General features: G+C 43.9%; 1 pseudogene; it reads left to right on the top strand.

Annotated features, from left to right (window-relative positions):
• The first annotated feature begins 3,101 nt into the window (after nucleotides 1–3,101).
• Nucleotides 3,102–25,191, top strand: part of LOC138767389 (oocyte zinc finger protein XlCOF7.1-like) — a 51,542-nt pseudogene continuing 29,452 nt past the window's right edge.

The following is a 25,191-nucleotide window of genomic DNA, read 5'->3' as shown; positions in this document are numbered from 1 at the left end:
CCTTAACACCTTCGGCTCCCGCACCGCTGTCTCCATACATTACCTGGCTCTGGCTGCACGGGGTCCCGGCATTTTGCTCTGCCGCCCAGCCAATCAGTGTGTTGCCCAGCCACAGCCACTGATTGGCTGGGCGGCAGAGCAGGACACCGGAACCCCGTGCAGCCAGAGCCAGGTAATGTATGGAGACAGCGGTGCGGGAGCCGAAGGTGTTAAGGGGGCGACTGCATTACATACACGCAGCGTTCTTTCAGACCACTGCTTGTATGTAGTGATAGGGGCCTTCCAGGACCTCGGCTCGTAGCAGAAACTCGCAGCAAGTTTTTTGCTGCAAGTCGGTATGTGTGAAGGCACCCTTAAAGGGGTTATCCAGTGCTACAAAAACATGGCCACTTTCTTCCAGAGACAACACCACTCTTGATTCCAGTTCAGGTGTGGTTTGCAATTAAGCTCCATTCACTTCAATGGAACTGAGCAGAAAAACCCTTCCCAAGTAAAAGTAAGAGGCCTTATGGGTAGAGCAAAGCATTCTGGGCAGCCAGATGAGTCTTAAGCAGGAAGTTCCCCACAATTCACTGGTTTGAATCCTCCGGTATGGCTAAGTTCACTACCCTGGACACAGTATATCTGGTAAGAGAAACATCTCTGTTGCTGTCATATTATGTTATGAAGAATTGTTCACTGAGTTAGATTGCAGTTGTTACTCAGGGAGTGATTGATAGGAAGCCATGTGTTCACATGTATAGGCAGCCATCTTGCCATGTGCTTTCACTGTTAACTGTACTGTGTCATAGTTATGTGATTTAATGCTCATTACTTATACCTGTTTTTTAGTTCTTTTAGTTTCACCAAGCTCACTCTCTCATGCTCACATATTCATGCTGTTAACCAATAAACAAGTTAGACTACAGAGAACATTCTGCTTATTTTGGAAGACAGAAAAGGTTTATGCTGTGTGTCAGACTGCACACAGTGGCAATGTGTAAGAAGACAGAACAGTGACAGGGTGAAGGGAGAGGCCATTTTACAGTTCACTTTTCCCCGCCATGTTCTTATACTAGCCCCCTGTACTGAACAATAGTGGAACATATAAAAAGTTTCTAGTTTTTCATATTTTCCAACAAAAATATATTTTTTTTTATCATGAAATAAAAAATAGTCAACACGTTCACTTTAAGAGTAGTATGAATAATGGAGGGAGGACTGCAAATCTGTCACACAAAATGTGAGGAGAAGCGGTTGGTCTCCTCTCTCCATCACACACTCCCTCTGTCCACATTTATACTCTAGACCCAGAGTCTCTATTTGACCCGTTCTCCCTCGGCTCAGCATGGTGCTCATACTTCACATCTACGGGTGACATCTTCCGCCTTGGGCACATACCCTCTCTTTGCAGTCAGTCACCACTGCACTGAATGGAGCTTGTATCTACATTGTTTTCTCTGCTCCTGCTCTCCAGAAGCTCATCACGTGTGGGGCTTGTTTAAAGGGTCTTCTTCCTTCGGCATGGAGGTCTGATGGCTTGGAAGCCCGCTTATCCAGAGAACACAATACAATTTCCCCAACTTTCTGTACTTCTTCTAGTCAGGTCCTCATCCATCCAGGAGCAATAATCTTTATCCTTAGACGAGAGATGTATCTGTGGGTTGTGCCTGGGGGGAAGGGGGTGACTGAGTGAGTGGGCGACCAACTGATTGTTACCCATAAGGAACCTCAGCAGATGACAATGCACCTGATTGGCGAGGGAGGGTGACTACTGACATTGTGTCACTGTCAAGAAGAGGTTAAAGCCCTTCACTCCCAGACTGTCTGACGGTCCTGGGGGCCTCGCCTATCACTGGGACTGTATCAATGTTAGCCACTCCATGGGTATGTATAGTAGCCTCACATCAGCCTTCTTCCCTATTCCCCTGAGACCAAGAAGTGCAGCTGGTCCCCCTCCCTCCCCACTGGTGTGAATACTGTTTTGGTTTATACTTTTCATGGGTTTAAGTCACAGCTGCTGGAAATAAAACAAACCTAGCCAACAATCTGTCAACAATGGGAGGGAAAAAGAAGCATATCAGGAGTAGGATACAAGTTTGCTAAATCAATGTATTTGCAAAAATATTTAACTTAACAAGTCCTACAAGTGTAACTATATTAGATGGAAATACCCCTTTAATGGTATATGGGGGCCATTATTATTATGGCAGATGGCAAATATAAAACACTAAGGGTATGTTCACACTGAGTAATACAGGCAGAATCCCGCCTGCCTCAGTATGTCAATAGGATGTTGCGTGCCTCCACTCAAAGCCATCACTGACTGCCTGAGTGGGGCATCCATCAGCCGGGTCATGACGCAGCAGCAGGGCGAGACGTAGAGGCTGCCTGGTCACCGGGACAGGTAAATATGATTATGATTCCCCACCGGACTTCTCCTTTAGTACAAATAAAGAGAATTAAGGGATCTGTAATAGCCCATGTTGTCCCTTCATTTATGTTGCAGGGGTCCCCTTCTCTTTCTTTCTTTTTTTTTTTTATATAAAATATACTGCTAGAAAGAAAAAGAAATTTGTGAGGTTTCATCGGAAAAAATATATATATTTTTCAAACAATGGGTGTGTTTTATTATTATTATTTATTTCAGTTTCATTTCCACAGAATTCACTATTTGGTAAAGCTGACATTGAGATTTGGAAACTAAGTAATAAAAAAAACAGCATTATCATCCTGTTATATAGAGAAATGTAGATGCAGACACCCTCTTAGTGTTACCTATAACTGAGCTCAGGGAGGGGAAACTAATGTGTATTCCTATGTCTGTAGCTGATACTTTTAGTTTACTAAGACTCCAGCTGGTTACAGAGAGTGGAGAGAACCCAGCAAGATAGGAAGTGTGGAGGGAGAGGAGTCATGTGACCAGAGGAGGAGGAGGGAGAGGAGTCATGTGATCAGAGGAGGTGGAAGGAGAGGAGTCATGTGACCATAGGTGGAGGGAGAGGAGTCATGTGACCATAGGAGGAGGTGGAGGGAGAGGAGTCATGTGACCAGAGTAGGATGGGGCAGGACAGAGATGCTGGAGGTGTAGTAGGAGGGGCTGCAGCTACAGACAGGAGAGGCAGGAGGGAGCAGGTAGAGCCGGCAGAGAACTACTCCCTCCCCCACCAGGAAGTGTTACTGCACAATGAGGAGGAGAGGAGACAGAAAGCAACACAAACACAGCCAGGTAGTGATGTATATTTACTTATGTATATATTCACTTTCTGTAACATGACGTCCTTTTACATGACGTGCTGCAGTGATTTCCTATAATCTGTGATTATATACAGTGGAGGGAAATGATGGACTGGGACCTTCTGTAGGACAGATCAGTATAGGATACAGATACTGCTGCTAATGTCCGGGAAGGAAGATTAGATATATAGCTTCTGGGAAGATTAGATCCGGCTGCTGTATGTGGTGCACTGCACTATGCATCCTGTATAGGGGGAATAATACTATTATTATTAGCCTGTAGTTACTATGTGTCAGGGATGGCTGACTACTGAACTATACATGGCTATTATGTGATGAGGATACAGGGTAGTTTCTAGGTCACTTTGGCTACAGGGTCTATATACTACTGGGGGAGCAATAGGGGGGTTTTATACTACTGGGGGAGCAACAGGGGGGCTTTATACTACTGGGGGAGCGCCCAGGGGTCTATATACTACTGGGGGAGCAACAGGGGGGCTTTATACTACTGGGGGAGAAACAGGGGGGCTTTATACTACTGGGGGAGCGCATCACGTTTCCTACTGATGTTTAGCTCGGACATTCACCTGACAATAGACCCCAGGAAGTGGCTCCTCACTAAATGTTATTGAGTACCCCTGCCATGGATTGTGAACTACAACTCCTAGCATGCCCTGACGGCTATATACCTTCAGTAACTGCTGGGAGTTATAGTTCTCCCTACAAAATCCTTTTTTTATTTTCATTTTGTTGAGAGAACTACAACTCCCAGCAGTTCCTAAAGGTTTATAGCTGCTAGGGCATGAAGGGAGTTGTAGTTCCCAATCTATGGGGTTGGGTGTTATATAGCTCTGGAAAATTCTTTTACATGAATAAAAAATTTAACATCCAACCCCATAGATTGGGAACTACAACTCCTAGCATGCCCTGAAGGCTATATACCTTCAGTAACTGCTGGTAGTTATAGTTCTCTCTACAAAATACATTTATTTTTATTTTGTTGGGAGAACTACCACTCCCAGCAGTTCCTGAAGGTTTATAACTGACAGTGTCAGGGCATGCTGGGCGGTGTAGTTTACAATTTTTCATTAAAATCTAATTTTTTTAATCCTGGCGGCCCAGCTTCCACACTTAAAGCTTACATTAGGGTACAAACCCACTTGACGTATTTGCTGCGTGAATCAGTCTTAAAAATAAGCAGGCAAAACGCAAGTTGGCTTTATACAATTGTTCTGCGTTAAAATACGCAATTGCGTATTTTTAAAGTGTGAAGCTACATGCGTTTTTCACACAGGTTGTTAACAACTGATGCTTTGCTAACAACAAGCTTCACGCTTCAAAAATACGCAATTGCGTATTTTAACGCAAAACAATCGTATAAAGCCAACCTGCGTTTTGCCTGCTTATTTTTAAGACTGATTCACGCAGCAAATACGTCAAGTGGGTTTGTACCCTTACATTTCTTTTCATTTATACTAATTTTTACTACCTGCTGCTGCTCCTATGCTGCCTCTCTCTCTGCTCCTCACTACAGGCCAGGCGGGAATCAGCAAATGGCGGCCGTCGGGAACAAGAATTCAGGGGCGGGGGCAGCACTGGGGAGAAGAGGGGGGGGCCCTGGGAACGTGAGGGCGGTGTTTGAGAAGTAAGGTCAGCGATGGGGACGTAAGGTCAGCGCTAGGGATGTGAGAGGGAAGCTTGTGGAGGAGACGTAGGCACGTCACAGTGGGGGATGTAGCCGGGCATGGAGGGGGCCGGGACCGGCCCAGGAGGCCAGTAACTTCACCTGACAGCACCCTCCGCGGCACATCTGATCGCCGCCCGCGACCGACAGTGCCCCCCGCGGCACATCAGATGTTAGTCCGGGTTACTGCGCCCTCCTCCCTGACAGCGCCCCGGTGGTAGAAACGGCCCTGATGAGGAATATATAGAAGCGACCTCTGTTGTCTGCTGGTATCAGTAGTTTATAATTCACAATTATACTTCATGGAAGATAAGATTTTAGCATCAAGTCCTTATTTCCTCCCAGAATTTTAAAATGTTCTAAATTAAGAAAAAAAAAGGCCACTTTTCCCCCAAAAAATAGCACTGCTTTCTTGTCCTCGGGTTGTGAAATAAATGGAGCAGAGTTTTAATATCACCCACAACCTGTACGGGATTGTTTTCAGAAGAAAGCTTTTTTTTTTTCTAACCTGAGATAACCCATTAATGTTCAGCTGTAAGAATTCTTTACTTTTCTTTGAACGAATATAAAACTTTTCATCAGTGACCCCACAAGGATGAAGAAGAAGAGAGAGCACATGGCGGGAAGGATATTAGACCTCACCCTAGAGATAATCTACTGGATAACTGGAGAGGTGAGAGTTTCACATGACGTCACTTGTATCTCTATTAGTAAAGCAGGTAAATGACTGGAGGGGAAGGATTGTTAGACTCTCTGTAGTGATCAGTGTCACCATACACAGGATTACACAGTAGTGAAGAAGGGGTCTGGTGAGTGTGTGACGCCCCCTGGTGTCAGGTCAGGAGGCTGGAGCAGGACCCAGAGCCCCATCACCGAGCCTCCACCTCAGTCACTGATACATGAGCAGAAGATTCTAGAACTTACCTCCAGGATCACTGAGCTGCTGACTGGAGAGGTGAGCAATGCTGCTGGGAATGCTGGGACATTATACAATAACACCAAGGGGTGAGGGGTCTGGAGGATAATTGTATCATTGTCTGTGTCAGGTTCCTATAAGGTGTCAGGATGTCTCTGTCTATTTCTCCATGGAGGAGTGGGAGTATTTAGAAGGACACAAGGATCTGTACAAGGATGTCATGATGGAGGATCAGCAGTCCCTCCCATCACCAGGTAAGAGGAGAGGAAACACTAGGGTTATGGGTCTCCCATGATCTGATAATCACATATATACAATGTATTCAGTCACTAGTGATTTTTTTCAAGTAGTAGAGATGTCCGGTCCACTAATTGGTGGGGTTGCATACACCGAGCACTCAGCTGTTCTGCCCAACCCTGACACTAAGGTGGAAACAATTTACTGAGGTAGAAGCCTTGACACTGTCCATTGTGTTGTGGTGGCAAAGGGTATGGCCCGTATTACACGGTCCGATGCCTTCTGTCAGTAAGTCCCGATCTGCTAGATTGGTGCTCGTTTTCTGAGCTTATAACATAGCTTGATGATCTTTTTGCAAGGTCTGCTCACAGAACATTAGTCCATGTCCATGCAGCCCTTACCCTCTATACATCTCCACAATCCTTGGTTTACTTGTGCCCTCTGCTCGCTTCCCGGAGCTGCCCATGTAGCTTCAGCCCCCATTGTTCTCCTGCTCACTGCTGTAGCTTCAGAGCGGGTCATTAAACTAACAGGCCACTCAGCCAATCATTGGCCATGACTTGTCAGTTCAGAGACCCGCTCTGAAGCTACAGCAGTGAGCAGAAGGCAGAAGAACAATGGGGGCTGTGGAGAGGTACAGTAATGTATACAGTCGTGCTTTGGGGGGGGGGGGGGTGTTTTACAGTCACCAACCATCGGACGCGCTTAGATACATGTAGCATTGTGCGCCGGCGGCAGATGATTTTAGGTCAGGACCAAAAGACACGGTCAGCCGATGATCACTGTCATTGGCTGAACGTTGTCTCTATTAAACAGAACAATAATTGGCCAAATTGGCCTGATTCGGAAGAGTATTGCTCCATGTAATAGGGCCCCATCTCTCATTCGCCACCACTGCACAATGTACAAAGCTGAGGCTTCCAGCTTCACACATTGGGGTTTCAGAGTGCCATGGCTGTACACAATGGCAGATTGGTGGATGTGCATTTATGAAAAACCTTGCCAATTAGGTGTTGGTCTATCCTGTATATAGGCTATAAAGGTGTTTTACTGAAAACATCTTAAGTGTCACTGTTATAACATTCAAGATCTAAACCAACAGGAGATAGAAAGCATGTTTGCAATTGACACTAATTATTTTTTTGTTGTCATGCTTTAAAACAAAGCTATACATATCCAGGTCCAGTCTCCTGGAGACCTGCTATGTAACACCTATAGTTACTTGTATGTAGGTCCAGTCTCCTGAAGACATGTTATATAACAGCCATACTTACTTGTATCCAGGTCCAGTCTCCTGAACGCAGCTTTTTAGTCTTCTGCTGGTTGAAAAACAGAAACTAAAAGAGACTAATCTGCGCTCACAGAGAAGGCAGCCATTTGATTGACAGGCACATTGAGCCGTGACATTCTGGGCGGGACTTCCTGCATTTAGTCTCTTTTTATCAACCAGCACAAGACAAAAATTTTTCAGGAGACTGGACCTGGATACAAATAAGTATAGCTTTGTTTTAAAGCATGAGAACTAAAAAGAAATATTGAATGCAAACATGTTTTATATCACATCCTCCACTGATTTAGATTTTGAAAGTTATAACAGTAACACCTTAACCACTAGACGACCTTGGACGTAACGGTACGTTATGGCTGCCTGTCACCAGAAGACCCTGGACGTATGGTATGTCCTTCCTCCCTATGGAGCGAAGAAGCACGCTCAGTAGCTGAGTGCTCTTCATAGAGAGTGTGAAACGTCCCTTATCCATCATGTCAGGCTGCAGCCTGTCATTAACCCTTTAAAAGCCACGATTGTGGTGTTTAAGTGTAAATGACAGGACCGATTGTTTATCCTGACCGCCGGTGGAGCTCTACTCACCTTTGTGCCGTTGAATGGGTGATCTTCTCATAGAGCCTTCTACATAGAGCCTGTTCTATGAGAAAATTGTAGGTAACACTGATCTATGCTATGCTATGCTATGGCATAGCATTGACTAGTATCACCAATGTAATAAATGCAATGGTTCCCCCAGGGGGAAAAAAAAAGTAAAAATATCCCAAAGCCCTGCTATAATGTGCCTGCACTTACACTCAGCCATTCACACTGCTGTATATAAAGTTTCTGTCACTGTCCTCCTGCACAGCTCTGTGATTCTCATGTCCTGATTGGTCAATGCTGAACACTTACCCCTTCCCTATTGCTGTCATGTGACCACACAGACCTCTGACAACAGCCCTACTTCTCTATTCTAGCCAGTTGTACTACACTACTGCATTATGGGGATCTGCATCTCCATCCTGTATCTACAAACTGCTGCTGTTTTCTGGTTTATGCACATACTATACATTATACTCCACATGCTGATTGCTATACTGTACAGTAAGTGATAATATCACATATCCAGTTTTTTCTCATTGTTTGTTTTATCTGTTCTACATGTTCTTCAGAATAAAAAGTCATTTTTGGGGTGTGGATCCAGTTGTCTGCATATTAGTGATTTCTTACGGGAAAATTTGCCTTGATTAAAGGGGAACTCCAGGTAGAGGTTAAAAAAGAATGAAACTTCTGCAGAAGCATAACGCATTACTTACCTGTCTATCCCAGTTTTGAAACTACCAAAAATCCACTTGTTTGGGTTTTTTTGCGCTGTATTGTGTTTCTGTCCTTCCTGGTTTAGCATTTCCCAGAATGCAATGCTTTCCTTCAGCTGATCATTACAGTCCCCCACCCACACAATCAGTAAAATTAGTGCTGCACCTGCTTCTGGCCGGTCAGGGATAGTGAATCACTCTGGATTGGGGGATCCAGCCGCACCTCCTGTGATATCACGCCCTGCCCCCTGTCTGCATCATCAGCCTGTCCTCAACAAACACACACAATGTGAGACAGAGGCATGGAATATTTGTCTCCTAAGGGAGGAGAGCAGTGGGAGCAGGAGACAATGTGGATTGGCACGGAGGCCATTTTTTTTCACTTACTGGATTTCTATCAGCTACCAGTGTGGCAGAACCGCACAGATATGGTAATACATTAATACATTGTATAGACACATCTATATAACTTTTGATGTACTTTTAATAGAAAAGAGTTTTTCTTTTACGGAGTTCCCCTTTAAGAGTGGATTTTTTTTATTACACACGGTCCCTGAACGAATTATGCTCGTAATCCAAGGCACCACTGTATCTTTGGGGTTCCATTTAACATTTTATGGTAGATTGAAAGGCGCCATTACAAAATACACTTGTTCCTGAAAAAACAAGCCCTTAAATGTCCCTGTAGATGGAGAAATAACAGCGCTTTAGCTCTTAGAAGGGGAGGAGGAAAAACAAAAATGCAAAAATGAAAATTAGGGTGGTAATTTTGGGCTTGGTCATGAAGGGTGGGGGAGACACAATAAAAATTAGCAACATTTTATAGCTTTATATTTGACCAATTATAATTACGATTGGTCAAAAAGTACTTTTGACACCCATACCTGCTGCTTGCAGTGTGTCTAGCCATCAGTATAAGGTGTATGAAGCTGTCCTAAACGGCCACTGACCGATGATCGAGGGTCACAGGGGTTTGTAATGGAAAATCACTGCAGAAACCATTTGTTCTGGGAGAGATAAGTCATAGCCAGAGCTCTCTGGCTGCGACTTAACCCTCCTGAAAAAAGAACACAGGAACGCCCGGTCATGCTGAACTGTCCTGTGTACAGAGAGAACAGGGGCTGGACAGGAGAGATAACTGACAGCTGAATGATCGTTTGGCCATCAGTTAATAGGTGTAGGTCCCTCCTTAATATGTGATGTAATCCCAAAGCTTTGTTTTCCCTCAGGTTCCTTAGCTCCTGGACTCTCACAGCTAAAGTTTTCTCTGAAAGATACTGGCTTTTTTGTTAACACACACCCAGCAGGGACGGAGAAGAAGAGAGAACACATGCTGGGAAGGATATTAGACCTCACCCTAGAGATAATCTACTGGATAACTGAAGAGGTGAGAGTCTCACATGACGTCACTTGTATCTCTATTAGTAAAGCAGGTAAATGACTGGAGGGGAAGGATTGTTAGACTCTCTGTAGTGATCAGTGTCACCATACACAGGATTACACAGTAGTGAAGAAGGGGTCTGGTGAGTGTGTGACGCCCCCTGGTGTCAGGTCAGGAGGCTGGAGCAGGACCCAGAGCCCCATCACCGAGCCTCCACCTCAGTCACTGATACATGAGCAGAAGATTCTAGAACTTACCTCCAGGATCACTGAGCTGCTGACTGGAGAGGTGAGCAATGCTGCTGGGAATGCTGGGACATTATACAATAACACCAAGGGGTGAGGGGTCTGGAGGATAATTGTATCATTGTCTGTGTCAGGTTCCTATAAGGTGTCAGGATGTCTCTGTCTATTTCTCCATGGAGGAGTGGGAGTATATAGAAGGACACAAGGATCTGTACAAGGATGTCATGATGGAGGATCAGCAGTGCCTCACATCACCAGGTAAGAGGAGAGGAAACACTAGGGTTATGGATCTCCTGGATCCCCCATCATCTGATCATCACAGTGTGTGCTCTAATGGTTGACGTCACTTCCTGGACCCACGCTGAAGTGGAGCGGAGGCCAGGAGAGCTGAGAAGACCAATGTTGCTCTGGGAGAAGACACTGCTGGGGACAGCTTAAAGCGACTCTGTACCCACAATCTGACCCCCCCAAACCCCTTGTAACTTCAGATAGCTGCTTTTAATCCAAGATCTGGTCCTGGGGTTCGTTCGGCAGGTGATGCAGTTATTGTCCTAAAATACAACTTTTAAACTTGCATCACTGTGCCCAACGGCCGGGGCTTACATTGTGTATGCATTAGGCTGGCACAACCTCTCTGTCTCTTCTCCCCGCCCTCCTCATCATTAGAAATGCTCCAGGCAGATTGTCTCCTGTGTGAACATTACACAGGTGCCTTAACAATCCAGCCCATGTTCAGTGTTTACACAGCTGAGGAATAAGAGACAATCTGCCTGGAGCATTCCTAATGGGGAGGAGGGACAGAGAGGTTGTGCCAGCCTAATGCATACACAATGTAAGCCCCGGCCGTTGGGCACAGTGATGCAAGTTTAAAAGTTGTATTTTAGGACAATAACTGCATCACCTGCCGAACGGACCCCAGGACCAGATCTTGGATTAAAAGCAGCCATCTGAAGGTACAAGTGGTTTGGGGGGGTCAGATTGTGGGTACAGAGTCGCTTTAAGTACCTAGGTTTCTGGACTCAGACTCAAATTCCTAGCACATCTGAAATCCACATGCATTATTATAATAAGCCACTAACTCTATGGTCCTTCCTTCAATCCCCTACCGTCCCTCACATACCACTACTCCCGACACACCCGGTAAATATGGATAGCGTCCAAAAAGACCATGGACTTTGATAAGGTCCAGATATTGTCTCACCTTTAAAGGGGTTGTCCAGCAAAAATCTTTTTCTTTCAAATTAACTGGTGTTACAAAGTTTATATAGATTTGTAATTTTCTTCCATTAAAAAAAAATCTTGTCTTCCCATCCTTATTAGCCGCTGTATGTCCTGCAGGAAATGTTGTTTTATTTTCAGTCTGACACAGTTCTCTCTGCTGACATTTCTGGCCGAGATAAGAACTCTCCAGAGTAGTAGAGGCTTTCTATGGGAATCCCCATAGCAAACTTCTCCTTCTCTGGACAGTAGCTAATAAGTACGGGAAGACTTGAAGAAAATTACAAATCTATATAACTTTCTGACACCAGTTGATTTGAAAGTAAAAGATTTTTGCTGGAAAACCCCTTTAAGGGTATGTGCACACTGATTAAATAGGACGGAAAGTCCGTCGTGTAATCCGACGCTCGCACTCGCTTGCGGACAGCGGCGGGTGCGCGCGTCTCCACCCGTGCCATAGACTCCATTCTATGCACGGGCGGATTCCGCCCTCCGTCCAAACAATGATCAAGTTCATTCTGTGGACGGAGGAAGAAATCCGCCCTTGCATAGAATGGAGTCTATGACACGGGCGGAGACGCGCGCGCCCACTGCACTCTGTGGGCACGAGCTGAGGATTACACGAGGTTCGCAACGGTGTGCACATACCTTTTTATACCCTTTTGGATGTACTCTGCTGGCATCTTAAGGCTGGGTTCACACTACGTATATTTCAGTCAGTATTGTTGTCCTCATATTGCAACCAAAACCAGGAGTGGATTAAAAACACAGAAAGGATCTGTTCACACAGTGTTGGCAAATATTTGCTGTTGTTTTAAAACAACGGCTGTTGTATTGAAATAATGGCAGTTATTTACTGTTATATGGCGGCCATCCACTCAATTTCACCATTGTGTGAACAGATCCTTTCTGTGTTTTTAATCCACTCCTGGTTTTGGTTGCAATGTAAGGACCACAATACTGACGAAAATATACGTAGTGTGAACATAGCCTAAGAGTGTATGATCTGTATGTGGAGGGCTCCTTGGTTTTCTTCTCAATAGTTAAAGGCTCTTTTGGTACTCCCCAAACCTACCTTTATAGGTTGCTGTAATTGCATCATGCAATAAATTCACAGCTCTCTACTTCATCCGCTAATGGGTATCATACAATCTGAAGACACAGGAGGCCTGGTATCTGCCCTCCATCCCCACCTCATTAGAGCAACACAAATTCCCGTACCTGCATTAGAAAACTGGAAAGCACTTATTATTATTACTGGCCTAGATGATAAAGGTTTTGAGTCCCTCCTTTAAATCCCAAAGTTTTGTTTCTCCATCTGTTAGCAACAGACTTGTCCAATTATATGTCCTTGTTCAAGCATACCTAACTCCAGTAAACCTACATTATAAATGGGTATATATGGGCCGTATACCAACCCCATCATGTCCCAGGTGCTATTCTACTCGGGAAGACTTCTGGTACATGTTGTGGACCTATCTCTCCATATACCAACTCTGGAAAGAATTTGTTTAATTACTATCCACACTTATACAGTGGGGAAAAAAGTATTTAGTCAGTCACCAATAGTGCAAGTTCCACCACTTAAAAAGATGAGAGAGGCCTGTTATTGACACCATATGTAGACCTCAACTATGGGAGACAAAATGAGAAAACAAATCCAGAAAATCACATCGTCTGATTTTGTAAGAATTTATTTGCAAATTATGGTGGAAAATAAGTATTTGGTCAGTAACAAAATTTCATCTCAATACTTTGTTATATATCCTTTGTTGGCAATGACAGAGGTCAAACGTTTTCTGTAAGTCTTCACAAGGTTGGCACACACTGTTGTTGGTATGTTGGCCCATTCCTCCATGCAGATCTCCTCTAGAGCAGTGATGTTTTGGGGCTGTCGCTTAGCAACACGGACTTTCAACTTCCTCCAAAGGTTTTCTATAGGGTTGAGATCTGGAGACTGGCTAGGCCACTCCAGGACCTTGAAATGCTTCTTACAAAGCCCACTCCTTTGTTGCCCTGGCGGTGTGCTTTGGATCATTGTCATGTTGAAAAGATCCAGCCACGTTTCATCTTCAATGCCCTTGCTGATGGAAGGAGGTTTGCACTCAAAATCTCACAATACATGGCCCCATTCATTCTTTCATGTACCCGGATCAGTCGTCCTGGCCCCTTTGCAGAGAAACAGCCCCAAAGCATGATGTTTCCACCCCCATGCTTTACAGTAGGTATGGTGTTTGATGGATGCAACTCAGTATTCTTTTTCCTCCAAACATGACAAGTTGTGTATCTACTAAACAGTTCCACTTTGGTTTAATCAGACCATAGGACATTCTCCCAAAACTCTTCTGGATCATCCAAATGCTCTCTAGCAAACTTCAGACGGGCCCGGACATGTACTGGCTTAAGCAGTAGGACACGTCTGGCACTGCAGGATCTGAGTCCCTGGCGGCGTAGTGTGTTACTGATGGTAGGCTTTGTTACATTGGTCCCAGCTCTCTGCAGTTCATTCACTAGGTCCCCCCGCGTGGTTCTGGGATTTTTGCTCACCGTTCTTGTGATCATTTTGACCCCATGGGGCCCCAGATCGAGGGAGATTATCAGTGGTCTTGTATGTCTTCCATTTTCCATTCCCACAGTTGATTTCTTCACTCCAAGCTGGTTGCCTATTGCAGATTCAGTATTCCCAGTCTGGTGCAGGGCTACAATTTTGTTTCTGGTGTCCTTTGACAGCTCTTTGGTCTTCACCATAGTGGAGTTTGGAGTCTGACTGTTTGAGGGTGTGCACAGGTGTCTTTTTATACTGATAAGTTTAAACATGTGCCATTACTACAGGTAATGAGTGGAGGAGACTCTTACAGAAGAAGTTACAGGTCTGTGGGAGACAGAAATCTTGATTGTTTGTAGGTGACCAAATACTTATTTTCCACCATAATTTGCAAATAAATTCTTACAAAATCAGACAATGTGATTTTCGGGATTTGTTTTCTCATTTTGTCTCTCATAGTTGAGGTCTACCTATGATGTAAATTAACAGACGCCTCTCATTTTTTTAAGTGGGAGAACTTGCACTATTGGTGACTGACTAAATACTTTTTTTTCCCCACTGTATGTATTCCCATTATTCCGTTATCCCACTTCATATTCATATTCTCCTGCGAGAAACTTTTTTCTTTTATGACCAGGAAAGCCATCACAATAAGATGGACTGACCGTTGCCCACCTACCCTTGCTATGTGGAATTGATAAATAAATGGAATCGTACCTTATGAGAGGATTATTTATTTTCACAGAAAATGTTCAAATAGATTCCATAAAGTTTTTGGGATGTGTGGTGTCAATCTCCACTTACTGTTCCATCTACTTCTTCAATGTCCCGACAATTGCAGGTGTACAGTCTGTAAGATATGTGTCTTGGCCAAAGCACGTCCATGGATTACTTGCTGGACTGGAACTCCAAATAGTGACCCAGACATTTGTCACCAACTAGTTAGTTATTCACTTTTAGACAGCATTTTACTTTTATATATACAGTGGTGCCTTGGATTACGAGCATAATTCGTTCCGGGACTGTGCTTGTAATCCAAATCCACTCTTAAACCAAAGCAACAGAAACATTCAGAAACAGCTGACTATGTCATATTATAAGTTACTGTACAGTAATGGAGAAGATTGGAAACACCAGGGCTGACAGAGACTGCAGGGAGCATGAAGGAATGAGCAGAACAGATGTGGGGACATACATGCAGCGCTCTCTGTCCGGGGAGTGAGGGGTTACAGCTATGCAGAGATTACCTCCACAGTCCTGTCCCCTGATGCAAGCCCCAGCCTGAAATGGATCTGCTATGATTTGGAAGGTGAGGGAGACTTCCTGGGTCAGAGTACAGGGCTGTAGACCCCGCTATGCAGGCCATGCCCCTCCTCCACTCGCGCTCCCACCCAGTACAGGGAGCTCTTAAACCAAAGCAATGCTCCTAAACCAAGTCACAATTTTAAAAAACTGTGAGCTCTTAAACCAAAACGCTCTTAAACCAAGTTACTCTTAAACCAAGGTACCACTGTACATTTTTTTTAAATGTATCTCAAGCTGATGCCATGTTGGCACTTTACTTTAGCAGAATTATATGCCAAGTTTTTCAGTATGTCTTGTATCAGTATTTTCAATAAAACAAGTAAAAAAAAATGCAAATGACGTGCAGCCCTGCCCACACTATTATGGAGCCATCTAATAGGCTCTGTAAGCTAGCATTGATTTCTCAGATCTGCATTTGCTTGCCCTGCAAGTTGGTCCAACTAATGTGGCCCTTGCAGGTTGGGATGAAAACATAATAAAAGAATGTAATGAGGTCATCAAAAGCAAAAAAAATATATACAATTTTTTTTTTCAAATTGGCTATAGGTCCTCTTTAACATCTTCCCGCAAAAGGACATACCGGCATGTCCTGCTGGTGTGGAGGTTCAGAGAGGGGTCACGCCGTGACCCTGCTCTGAAGCGCTGCAATCCCGGCTGGTTAGTGCAACCCGTGACTGCAGCTTAACGACCGCGGGCGTAAATGTACGCCCCCAAAAGCCCGTGCCCTAACGCAAACAGGCGTACATTTACGCCCGCTGTTTACCCGATCGCTGTGTGTAAACACACAGCGATCGGGTAATGATGGCTGCTGTAACTTACAGCAGGCCATCTTAGCTTGTCGGCCCCCGGGGCGACGATCGCTGTAATTGGCTGATTTGACCAGGGGGCCCGGTAATCCGAGACAGCACCAATCACCATCATTGTGTATAGTGAAGGGGGCCATGGTGCCACCCTCCCGATTACCGCTATTGGACGCCAGCCCCAGCTGGCCAATGGCGGCGATATAAGTAAAAATAAATATTCCTTTTCTCTGCACCCCTCAGCTAGTTAGCTGAGAGGTGCAGAGAAGGTGTGTGTGTGGTGTGCAGGCACCATACTCACTGAATCCCGGCGTCTGGACGGAAGATTCACGGTCCCCGGTGTCCTCTTCTATCTTCGTCGGCTGCGTTCGGCTCTGCTCCCGTCGGTTTTTCTTCACCAAACTTCGGCAGTCTTCCGCCAGCTACTTGTACTCCCCCCTAGCCGCTGAGTGCTGATCAGCATCACACGTAAGTGCGCCGCTGATCAGCAACTCCTCTTTTTTGGCGTGTTTTTTTTTTCCCCCCTTCCCCCCCCCCCCCCCCTTTTTTTTCTATATCCTACCGCCACTGTCTGCTGATAAGTACCGCACATAAGTGCGGCATTTACCATCAACTCCTTTTTTGGCGTAGGTTTTTCCCCCCTTACTGATAAAAACACGTATAAAACACTACATTACACTACACTACCCCACATTACACATTACATTACTTGAAAGAAAGTTTTACACTACACCACTACCCCCCATATACCAATCCCCGAATAAAAATGGCCCAAAATGTCACGGCCAGTGAGGATGAATGATCCTTTCTTTCCTCCATTCATCATCATCATCATTATCATCATCATCCAGTGATGATGACTATCCACGTAGGCGTCCAAGGAGGACGCCTCTGGCTGCCCGCCAGACACGTCATCCCATCCCGTCCCCTGCCCCACAGATAGGTGACCCCATACCGCCCCCCAGATAGGTGAACCCATCTGGACCCCAGACCCCCAAAATTATCAGCCCCAGATTCCTGGCTTTATGGCAATGGCGGGAATCCAAATTAACCCCACAGGTCTCAGAGAAATAGACTTTTTCAAGCTCTATTTCTCTGATGACCTTATAAATTTGATGGTGGCGCAAACAAACCTGTATGCACACCAATTTCTAGCCCAGAACCCCTCCTCTTCTTTTGCTAGGCCCATAGCGTGGACCCCTACTGATGCAGCCGAAATGACAAAATTTGGGGGGCTCCTGCTGCACATGGGCCTATTAAAAAAAACACAATTCGGCATTACTGGAGTGGGGATATTATATATAATACCCCACTTTACAGTATGGCCATGGCACGGTTTCGATTTGAAGCCCTCCTAAAATTCTTGCATTACAATGACAATGCAAGGTGCCCCCCACGAGATGACCCCTCATATGACCGACTGTACAAAGTACAGCCAGTCATAGAGCACTTCTCAGCCAAATTTACTGAGATGTATATACCAGAGAAATACATCTCAGTAGATGAGTCCCTCCTGAGCTTCAAAGGAAGACTCCAATTCCGCCAGTACCTTCCCAATAAGAGATCACGGTATGGCGTAAAATTCTACAAACTCTGTGAGAGTACCTCAGGGTACACTTACAGATTTAGGCTGGGTTCACACACAGTATATTTCAGTCAGTATTTTGCAACCAAAACCAGGAGTGGATTGAAAACACAGAAAGGCTCTGTTCACACAATGGTGAAATTGAGTGGATGGCCGCCATTTAATGGCAAATATTTGCTGTTATTTAAAAACAACGGCTGTTATATTGAAATAATGGCCGTTATTTACTGTTATATGGCGGCCATCCACTCAATTTCAACATTGTGTGAACAGAGCCTTTCTGTGTTTTTAATCCACTCCTGGTTTTGGTTGCAATATGAGGACCACAATACTGACTGAAATATACGTAGTGTGAACCCAGCCTTAGAGTATATGAGGGTAGGGACACCCAAATCCAGCCCCCAGAATGCCCCCCCCCCATCCTCAAAGTAAGTGGGAAGATCGTTTGGGAACTGATCTTCCCACTGCTGGATAAAGGTTACCACCTGTACGTTGATAACTTTTATACCAGCATCCCCCTCTTTCGGTCCCTCGCTGCCCGAGCTACTGTAGCTTGCGGCACGATCCGAAAAAATCAAAGAGGCCTCCCAAGTCATCCAGTTAGGCAACTGATACGAAGGGGGGAGAGCAAGGCCTATGCCTGTAAAAATATGTTGTTGGTCAAATATAAGGACAAACGCGATGTCCTTATTTTAAACACAATTCACAGGAATAGCGTCACCCCTGTCCCTGTACGTGGTACCACAAGGAACAAACCTGATTGTGTTCTAGACTACAATCAGTATATGGGAGGAGTTGATCTCTCAGATCAAGTCCTCAAACCATATAACGCCACGAGAAAAACCAGAACGTGATATAAAAAGGTGGCCGTACATCTGGTACAAACAGCGATGTACAACGCTTTTGTGCTGTACCGATATGCCAGCCACCCGGGGAAATTCCTTGAATTCCAGGAAGCAGCGATCAAAGCCCTGATATTCGGCAGCCACGGAGCGGGCCCCAGCGCTTCTGGATATGAAGGACCCCGTATCGTACAGGGATAACATTTTCCAGGTGAAGTCCCCCACACTGGAAAAAAGGGGAGATCCCAAAAGAAGTGCAGAGTGTGCCACAAAAGTGGGATCAGGAAGGACACCATTTTTCAGTGTGACACCTGTCCTGATCACCCCGGCCTCTGTATACAGGATTGCTTCAAGGCGTACCACACGTCATTGGAGATCTAAATTTTCTAAATTCTGTCCCTTATTCTTATTTCAGGGGTCACGTTGATCCAGGCATTATTCTGATCGCCATTATGGAGTCGGGAAGGAATTTTTCCCTGTGACGAGGTTACTGTTGTCTGCCTCACGAGGGTTTTTTGCCTTCCTCTGGATCAACACAGGTTGAATTTGATGGACACCTGTCATTTCCAACCTTATAAACTAATAATTGGCCTAATACCCCCAAATAAATTAAAATGGTCCCTTTTCCCCGACTACATAGGCATGGCCCCCATTCCCATTAGAGGATGCCATGATGCAATTACAAAGCCTCTGTGCAGCCAGGGCATTATAAACCCCCCACAAGTGACCCCATTCTGGAAACTACACCCCTTAAGGAATCTAACAAGGGGTGCAGCGGGGATATGGCCCCCTGGTGTCAGCACATGTTCTACATATGTGCCCGTCACCAGTGGGGTCCATATGCTCACTGCACCCCTTGTTAGATTCCTTATGGGGTGTAGTTTCCAGAATGGGGTCACTTGTGAGGGGTTCCCACTGTCCTGGCAGCACAGGAGCTTTGTAAATGCAACATGGCCTCCATCCTCCATTCCAGCTTCTAAATGGCACTCTGTCCCTTTGGTGGCTTGCCCTGTGCCCATATGGCACATTATGTCCACATGTGAGTTATTTTCGTACTCGGGAAATTGCCCTACACGTTTTGCGTTTATTTTCTCTTTTAACCCCTTGTGGAAATGAAAAAATCAAGGCTAGACCAACATTTAGTGTAAAAAAAAAATAAATTTTTACACTAAATCATTGATCTTGTCTTTATTTTTTCATTTTCACAAGGGCTTAAAAGATAAAGACACAAAATGTGTAGCGCAATTTTCCCCAAGTACAGAAATACCCCACATGTAGACATGGAATGAATGGTGAATGCCATGTCGCATTTACAAAGGCCCTTTGTTGCCAAGACACTGGAAACCCCCCAAAAGTGACCCCATTCTTGATGACTGGCACATTTGTGCTTTGAAAATGAAAAAGTGAAATTTTTCACTTTCACGTCACATTGTTCCACATTTGTGCCCGTCACCAGTGGGGTCCAGATGCTCACTGCACCCCTTGTTAGATTCCTTGAGGGATGTAGTTTCCAGAATAGGGTCACTTGTGGGGGTTTTCCACTGCCTTGGCTGTATGGCGACTTTGTAAATACAACATGGCCCTCAAAATCCATTCCAGCCAAATCCAGCCTCCAAAAGCCAAATGTCCCGCCTTCCCTTCGGAGGCTTACCCTGCACCAGTATGGCGCTTTATGTCCACATGTGGGGTATTTCCGTACTCGGGACAAACTGCTCTACACATTTTGTGTTTTTTTTTCTCTTTTAAACCCTTGTGAAAATGAAAAATTCACGGCTAGGCCAATGTTTAAGTGTAAAAAATTTTATTTTTACACAACATCATTGATCTAGTCTTGACATTTCTCATTCGCACTACGGGTTAAAAAAGAAGAAACAAAACAAAACATGTTGAGAATTTTCCCCCGAGTACAGAAATACCCCACATGTGGACTTAAGGCGCTATGCAGCCGCAAGACGGGCCTACGAAGGGAAGGAGCGCCATTTCGCTTTTTGGGGCTGGATTTGGCTGGAATGGATTTCGAGGGCCATGTTGCATTTAAAAACTCCCTGTGTTGCCAAGCCAGTGAAAACCCCCCACAAGTGACCCCATTATGGAAACTACACCCCTCAAGGAATGTAGCAAGGGGTGTAGTGAGCATATGGACCCCACTGGTGACGGGTACAAATGTTGAACAACGTGGCGTGAAAATAAAATATTAAATTTTTTACACTATAATGTTGGGTTAGCCTTGAATTTTTCATTTTCACAAGGGGTTAAAAGAGAAACACACAAAATATGTAGAGCAATTTCCCCCGAGTCCGTAAATACCCCACATGTGGACATAAAGCACCATGTGGGCGCAGGGCAAGCCTCCAAAGGGAAGGAGCGCCATTTGGATTTTGGAGGCTGGATTTGGCTAGAATGGATGATGAACGCCATGTCGCATTTACAGAGCCCTCGTGCTGCCAAAACACTGGAAACCCCCCACAAGTGACCCCATTCTGGAAACTACTCCCCTCAAGGAATCTAACAAGGAGTGCAGTGAGCATATGGACCCCTTGATGACGGCACATTTGTGCCGTGAAAGTGGAAAAATTAAAATTTTCACTTTCACGTCACATTGTTCCACATTTGTGTCCGTCACCAGTGGGGTCCATATGCTCGCTGCACCCCTTGTTAGATTCCTTGAGGGGTGTAGTTTTCAGAATGGCGTCACTTGTGGGGGGTTTCCAGTGTCTTGGCAGCACGAGGGCTCTGTAAATGTGACATGGCCCTTGAAATCCTTTCCAGTGAAATTCAGCTTCCAAAAGCCAATTGGCGCTCCTTCCCTTTGGAGGCTCGTCCTGCGCCCCCTTGGCACTTTATCGCCACATGTGGGGTATTTCCGTACTCGGGAGAAACTGCGCTACACATTTTGTGTCTTTTTTTTCCTCTTATCCCTTTAAGAAAATGAAAAATTGAAGGCTAGACTAAAAGGTTTTAGTGTAAAAAATACATTTTTCTTTTTTCATGCCACATTGTCCTGAAAATCTGTGAAGCACCTGTGAGGTCCAGATGCTCACCGCACCCCTTGTTACATACCTCAAGAGGTGTAGTTTTTGAAATTGTGTCCCTTTAGGGGTGTTTTTTATGTTTTGGCACCCCAGAGCCTCTGCCAACCTGAAGTGGTACGGTCAAAAATTACCAAATAAAACGGAGGCGTTGAAATTCACTAGGCGCTACTTTATATCTGAGGCCTGTAGTTGCGTCAAATAGCGCATTAGGGCCACATATGGGGTATTTCTATAAACTGCAGAATCGGGGCAATCAATATTGTGGTGCATTTCTCTGGTAAGTTTATAATTATAAAAAATATTGGATTACAATAAAATCTCTGCACAGAAAATTAAAATTTTCAAATTTCTTACACACTTAGCTTTTATTTCTGTGACTTCCCTAAAGAGTTAAAAACTTTCTGGATGTGCTTTTGCAGAGTTTAGGGGGTGCAGTTTCTGAAATGGGGTGCTTTGTGGGATTTTCTAACATACAATCCCCTCAAATACACTTTAAACCTGAACAGGTCCCTTTAAAAAAAATCTGATTTTGAAATTTTACTGAAAATTTGGAAATTTGCTGTTTTAAGCTTCCTATTGTCTAAAAAAAAAAAGAAAGATAGTTTAATAAATGCTGCCAACATAAAGTAGACATGTTGCTAATGCTATTTAATATATAATTTATGTGGCAGAACCATTTTCTGTATAAGCAGAAAAGTTTCAAAGGTGGAAAAATGCTATTTTTCACAATTTTTCACGTTATTTTGGATTTTTTTTTATAAAGATTTAAGTATCGACTCCAATTTACCAGAAATGTAAAGAACAATATGTCACGAGAAAACAATCTCAGAATCAGCTGGATAGGTAAAAGCATCCCGAAGTTATTAATGACTAAAGTGACATAGGTCATATTCATAAAATTTGTCTCTGTCATTAAGGCCATTTTAGGCCTGGTCCTTAAGGGGTTAAGGAACATTGTTTTTTAAAAAAGGTTTTTATTTTTTAAAAGCCGTCAAATACAATAAAAGTTAGGCAAATTGCCTATCATTTTAATCGTATCAACTTGACGATCATAGATAACAAGTCAGTTTTACCACAGAGCGAAAGGTGTAAACACAATACCACCCAAAATAATAATTATTGCATTTTATTTTCAATTTCACAGCGCATATAATTTCTTTCTGGTTTTGCAGCATACTTGATGGAAAAATTAAGTCTGTCATTGCAAAGTACAATTAGTGACGCAAAAAAAAAAAGGGGCTCCTGTGGGTCTGCAGGTGAAAAAATACTAGTGCTATGGCCTTTTAAACACAAGGAGGAAAAACCAAAATCGCAAAAACTAAAATTAGCCGTGAGGGAAGGGGTTAATGGAAATAATATGGTAGATGTTTTGGTGTTTATGTGGTTGACTGCATGTTACTGACAAATGGCTTTACATGGTACTCTGTGTATGGTACTAGGAAAATATGACACTGTTATCTTGATTTGTTAATGGTATTACGCATTGTTTATCGGTCAATTTTATTTTATTTTTTTCTTTTTAGAAAATGAAGTTCTGTTTGGAATAAATGTTTCTTTTTTTTCAGGAAATGATGGGATGAGCGGATCCCCCGGACATCCTCTATCCTTTTATTGTAAAGTAGGAGACGATCTATCAAAGATTGGCAAAAACAAAACTGGACACAGACTTTGTGCTAAAAGTGAATGTGAGAAACATTTTAAAAATAAATCAGCTTTTTCCATGCGTAAGAAAATTCACACAGATGAAACGCCACTGTCGTATTCAGAATGTGAGAAATCTTTCAAACAAATTTCAAGTCACACAGTTAAGAGGCCATTCTCATGCTCAGAATGTGAGAAATCTTTTACTAACAAAAGACAATTTATTTCTCATCAGAGAACTCACAAAGGATTTAAACCATTTTCATGTCAAGAATGTGTGAAGTGTTTTAGTAAGCAATCACAACTACTTAGGCATATGAAAATTCACTCAGGAGAGAAGCCATTCTCATGTCCCATATGTGGAAAGTGTTTTGTTATGAATAAAAATCTTTCCAGTCATCAGAGAACTCACACAGGAGAGAAGCAGTTTCCATGTCCCAAATGCGAAAAGTGTTTTAGGCGTAAATCAAATCTTGTAACACATATGATAACTCACACAGGAGAGAAGCAGTTTTCATGTCCCGAATGTGAAAAGTGTTTTAGTCTTAAATCAACTCTTGTAACACATATGAAAATTCACACAGGAGAGAAGCCATTTTCATGTCCTGAATGTAGAAAGTCTTTTCGTCAGAGAAAACAACTTGTGGAACATCAGAGAACACACACGGGAGAAAAGCCATTTTCTTGTTCCGAATGTGGAAAATCATTTGGTTGGAAATCAAGTCTTTTCACACATCAGGGAACTCACAAAGGAGAAAAGCCGTTTTCATGTCTGGAATGTGGGAGGTCTTTTAGTAAGAAAATAGGTTTTTTGGAACATTACAGAACTCACACAGGAGAGAAGCCATTTTCATGTCCTGAATGTAGAAAGTCTTTTCGTCAGAGAAGACAACTTGTGGAACATCAGAGAACTCACACAGGAGAAAAGCCATTTTCTTGTTCAGAATGTGGAAAATCATTTGCTTGGGAATCAAAGCTTCTCTCTCATCAAAGAACTCACAAAGGAGAGAAGCCGTTTTCATGTCTGGAATGTGGGAGGTGTTTTAGTAAGAAAACGGGTCTTTTGGAACATCAGAGAACTCACACGGGAGAGAAGCCATTTTCATGCTTGGAATGTGGGAAATGTTTTACTTTAAAATCGCATCTTGTTGCTCATCAGAGAACTCACACAGGAGAGAAGCCATTTGCATGTCTAGAATGTGGGAGATGTTTTAGTGTGAGACCAAATCTTGTTACTCATCAGAGAACTCACACAGGAGAGAAGCCGTTTTCATGTCTAGAATGTGGGAAGTGTTTTAGTGTGAAATCAAGTCTTGTGGAACATCAGAGAATTCACACAGGAGAGAAACCATTTTCATGTCCCGAATGTGCAGAGTGTTTTGCTACAAAAGCACTTCATAAGCGACATCTGAGAAACCACACAGAACAGAAACAATAATCATGTTACCGTATTTATTTTTTATCACTTGGGAGAGAAGTGATTTAAATGTTCAGAATGTGGGAGATGTGGCTGCTGTGGAGCTCCAGTGTAGGACCTCAGGATGCTTTCTGAGTTAGTGTCTCTATAATATTATTGTCCTCATTGATTTTCATATAAGACATGAAGCAACATGAGTCTATGCTGAGCGATTGGGTTTTTAATGCTCCATATGATAAACATTGAGTTTTGAGCAGGAATCCTATGGATCCATGTACAGTAACTGTACTGCCCAGCATGGATTTTCTGTCTTTCCCATTCAATCTGAAGATCAGTCAGGATGTTAGAGGGGAACTATTAGCAGGTTAGACAAATGTAATCTGCTGATCGCACCTCCTGCGCAAAAGGGGGCTGAGGGGGAAGGTATGTCTCTTTCCTTCATCCTCGGCACCATTCCCGTTGAGTTAGTCCTCTATTCCTCTGTCTTCTAAGAATGTTAGGAGTACTGCTCTGCCCTCATAGGGCTGATGCGGCTAGCCCCTAC

Source organism: Dendropsophus ebraccatus, chromosome 11, assembly GCF_027789765.1.
Source record: "Dendropsophus ebraccatus isolate aDenEbr1 chromosome 11, aDenEbr1.pat, whole genome shotgun sequence".
Classification (NCBI taxonomy): Eukaryota; Metazoa; Chordata; class Amphibia; order Anura; family Hylidae; genus Dendropsophus; species Dendropsophus ebraccatus.
Note: the sequence above shows the minus strand (reverse complement) of the source record. Positions and strands in the feature narration are given on the sequence as shown.